The sequence below is a fragment of the Capsicum annuum genome, chromosome 3 (genome assembly GCF_002878395.1).
Source record: "Capsicum annuum cultivar UCD-10X-F1 chromosome 3, UCD10Xv1.1, whole genome shotgun sequence".
Lineage (NCBI taxonomy): Eukaryota > Viridiplantae > Streptophyta > Magnoliopsida > Solanales > Solanaceae > Capsicum > Capsicum annuum.
This window is the reverse complement of record NC_061113.1, coordinates 15,825,427-15,830,170: the sequence shown is the minus strand read 5'-3', so window position 1 is coordinate 15,830,170 and position 4,744 is coordinate 15,825,427.

Below are 4,744 nucleotides of genomic sequence, written 5' to 3'. Positions count from 1 at the left end.
ACATAAAAAAATGATACTGTCAACAAAGTTTTTAAGCTTCTCCCAACAGATGATTTTTTTCGCATCTTGTAATAAAAATTCTCGGTTCGTTTATTCAACAATTAAAAGTTCCTTCAATTTTCTTAAATTAATATGATATGGGAAAATGGTAATTAAATAAAAAAAATGTAAATAACTTGCAAGAAGAAGACGAGAATGAAAGAGCAATAGTGAATCATACCTTAATGTCAAAAGTGGATCAAAACAACAATTTCAGTCGAGGAATCTAAGATATGGATATGGATTGGTTTAGATCCGAACAAAAATTTATGAGAAAGAGGAGGGGAAAAAGTCTATGATAACCCTAAAGAGGATAGAAAGAAAAAAGATGAGAGACGAATAAAATAAATTTAGGGCTGGAGGAGAGATGAGATAATTCTAATTTCTAGATGTACTACCCTTAATAGTAAATAACTAAACAAAGTGTATTTATTCAAATTTATATTTTCAAAGCATAATTAATAATGTTAATTTGGTAGTAAAATAAGCCCCTAATTAATATTTTCTTAATGGGTGTGCCAAGTCAATAGGGGCCAACTTTAATATAATATGAAACGGAAGAAGTATTAGAGGTTTCAATATTCATTAATTAATATTCATTAATAATTTGTGGGGCACGAGGAAGAAAACGGGTGACATTGAAAAGACAAGACAAGACTAGGACTACTCAATGAGATTTTAGAGTTATCCAAGAAATAATTTTTACAGCCTTTTGTAGTACTACTACTTTATCTACTCATACAGAAGCTTGCTTTAAAATTAAAAGAAAAAAAAGATTCTCAAACAAATATGTAGTCTGTTGCAACAGATATAAATATCTGTTTGAAAAATTCCAACAGCTCAGTCATATGTGACAACAGATGAAAATGTCCATTTGATAACTAAATCAGAAATGTCATCTGTTACAACAAATATCAATCTCTGTTTGAAAATTTCCAACAGCTCAGTCATCCGTCACAACAGATGCAAATGTCTATTTGATAATTAAATCAGATATGTCATTTGTTACAACAGATATTGTTATCTATTTTAAATTCTCCAATAGCTCAATCGTTTGTTGCAACAGATTTTATTACAATTGATTTAGGTGGAACTAGGGATGAATGAATGAGCTCCTCATTAACTTAATGTTAAGATTAACAATAGTACCTACATCGATCTAGGTGTAACGAGGGATGAATGAATGAGCTCACAGGGTTAACTACAAATCCAATTGAGTCATTTCATAAGCATGGTGTTAGTATTGCATTTATCCCAACCCGAGTCGTCGATCGATCACTCTAAGTTGAAATGAGTTCTCATTAACTTAATGTTAAGATTAATAATAGTACCTGCATCAATCTAGGTGGAACTAGGAATGAATGAATGAGCTTGAAGGGTCAACTACAACTTTAATTGAGTTTTTTGGTAATTTCATGATGAGACGATACTGTGTTCCTCCCGACAAGAGTCGTCGATCGATCACTCTGAGCCGAACTAATTCTTACTATCTCATATGTTCAACTAATACCTTAATTGAATAATCTGGGACTAGGGGTGAGTTCTCATAGGGTCAACTACAACTTCAATTGAGTCTTTTGGCAATTGCATAATGACACTGTACTGCATTCCTCCCGACCAGAGTCGTCGATCGATCACTCTGAGCCAAACTGATTCTTACTACCTCATATGTTCAACTAATACCTTAATCGAATAATCTGGGACTAGGGGTGAGTTTTCATAAGTTCAACTATTGACTAATCTAGGACTAGGGGTGAGTTCTCATAGGGTCAGCCACAACAGATGACAGCGCCTATTTGATAATTAACAATATATGGGTAATTTGTCGCAAAAGATGGCTTAATCTGTTTGATAATTTACAACAGATGGGTAATTTGTCGCAACAGATGACTTAATCTGTTTGATAATTTACAACAGATTTGTAATCTGTTGTTACATAATCTGATTGATAATTTACAACAGATGCAAAATCTGATGCAACATGTTGAACATTTGTTTTTATACAATTTCAATTGAGTTCATATGCTAGACTAATAGTACCTAAACTGATTAATCTAGGAACAGGGGTGAGTTTTCATAGGGTCAACTAAAGTACTCGGTCAACTACAACCACAATTATTTTTACACAATTTCAATTGAGTTACCCTTTTGGCAATAGCATGATGAGAGGGTTAAAAATTACGCATATATTTTATGATTTTAAAAATTATTAAGATCAATTCGGACCAAATTAACATTTTCAAAACTTGTTATTCTTTTTCAAAATATAAATCAACCCATACAAAACGTTTCATCATTTTAAATCTCGAGTTCTCGCTCTTTCTCTCTCATTCTCACTCAACAATACAGTACAGACAACAACTACTCAACAAATTTGCTCAACCCTCCACAACAGATTTCTTTTCTTCTCATTTTTGACCACATAGATGTTATTTTCGACTTCATTCTTGCTTGTATCAGTCATTTTCTTTGTGTTCATAGGTAACAGAGTTTTAGAAGAGCTCTATATTTGTTATTTTTTTTTCTAAAAAATAAGAGATTTTAAGTTAATGATGAAAAATAAAACTTTTAGTTGTATTATCTTTGAAAATGAGTTTACAATTTTGAGTTTTGATGGTAAAATCGTAGGAAGAACTCGAGAAATCCCTAGTTTCCATCGCAGTGTTTCATTGACTGTCATGGTATTGTTGGATGGTGTTTGTGGTGGTGGCGGCAGTTGTGGTAGTGGTGGTGTTTGTGGTTTTCATGGTGGCACTGGAGGTGGAATTGGTTGGTGGTGCTTATGGTGGCTGTCGGTGGTGTCGGTATTTATAGTATTTTTTTGTGGCATTGGTTGGTGGTTTTGTGGTGGTGGTAGTTGGTATGTCGGTATTCGTGGTGTTTTTAATGTATTTTTTAAAATTTATACATACATCAGTTGTAATATAATGTTTATTTTTCTTTATTTGTAGGTAAAACATGTCTCCCAAATGAAAAAAAGTGAAGGTGGATCAAAGTTTGACCACCCAAAAAAAGGCTACAATACAAAGGGATTTGGAGGATCTTCCTAAACAGTCTCAGTCAGGGAAAAGTGAAGCTGAGAAGAGATGTGAAAACAACGTTGAGGGAGGTGGACAAGGGTCTGTAGACGGTGATGAAGAAAATGAACGTGAGAAAAATAAGGAATTGGAGAGTGAGAAAGAGAAAGAGGATGATCATAAACATGATGATAAAGGATCACCAATGGGGCATGAATTAATATTGGCATCCCAACATGATCCTATCAAAACTTGTAGTATTGACAGGTTTCAAGTTGTGATGCCGATAAATGACCCAGAAGCAGAACAATTAACTGGTCAAATTGTACGTAAATGTCAGATGGGGAAAATTTTTGAACATTTTATGAAAATTATGAAGAACGAAAACATAGGCGGACTCTTTAAGAAGAGCTACTTTGGATGCTTTCTTGAGCTGCCTGAGGACCCCTCTGCCCATATCCATTTCCCTATGATGATGGTATATGATCTTCTTAAGCGCAGAATCAAGTATGTAGGGGATGATAAAGATCCGGAGGAGGGGGCAAAAAGAAGATGGATGAAATCTGGATCAACTACTATGGCATGCCTTTTTGTTTTAGCTTGCAAGAGTTTTTCATAGTGACGGGCTTGAGATGCCATCGTCCAGGAGGACCACCACCCCGCAAAAGATCCAAGGCAAGCAAATGCAAGGAAAAAAATAGATGGGTTTTTTGACATTGCTCGACGTGGCTACAAAGCATCAGATTTGTTGACAGATCTCGAGGATAAAACCATACCAGAGCAGTACAGGGAGCAATTGTGCTTAGTTAGGTTTGCCCATTCGGTTATATTGGCAAGAGACGTCAACAAGGTCATAGAAGATGATTTGTTGGTGTGTGCTGAGGATTTTGATAAATTCAACAATTATCCCTGGGGATATGACAGCTTCTACTTGATTGTCCAATATTTACTGACAAAGCTATCCTTAGGGACGACCACATTATACGGCTTTCCTTGGGATTTCATGGTAAAATTAATCACTAATTTTATTCATCCATTAATTTATATTGAATATAGTTTTATGAATTTTTTTTCTTGCTTCCTATTTACGTTTTTTAGGCTTGGGCATTTGAAGCCATTTCTCCCCTCCAAAAGCAGTTTATGGATTACCCGGATGAGGTTTCTCATCCAAGGATGTTTAGGTGGTTGGCTGCAAAGAGCAACACCAATATTAAGGAGGTTGATCTCTTTAACCCTCCGGATGATGCAGTACGTCTTCTTCGAGTAAAATAATTTTACTCAAACAAAGATATTGAACAGATATTATATCTGGTGCAACAGATGTTATATTTGATGCATCAGATGAGACATCTGTTGTGACGGGGTACGATTGATATCTTGCATCAGATTACTCATCTGTTTCTTTGGTTCTTTGAACCCGGCTCCTAACAGATTAACCATCTACTACAAATTATGCAACAAATGTGTAATCTGATAACATATTGTTCATCTGTTGTGACGTACAAATTATCTGTTGCATAATAGATTACCCGTCTTATGCAACTGTTATAATAGATGATTGATATTTTGCATCAGATTATCCTTGTGTTGCTCTGTTTCTCTTAACCAGACTCAAATGAATTTTAACCATATACTGCAAACTATGCAACAAATGGGCCTTTTTTTTTTAAATGAAGCCCAACTATATA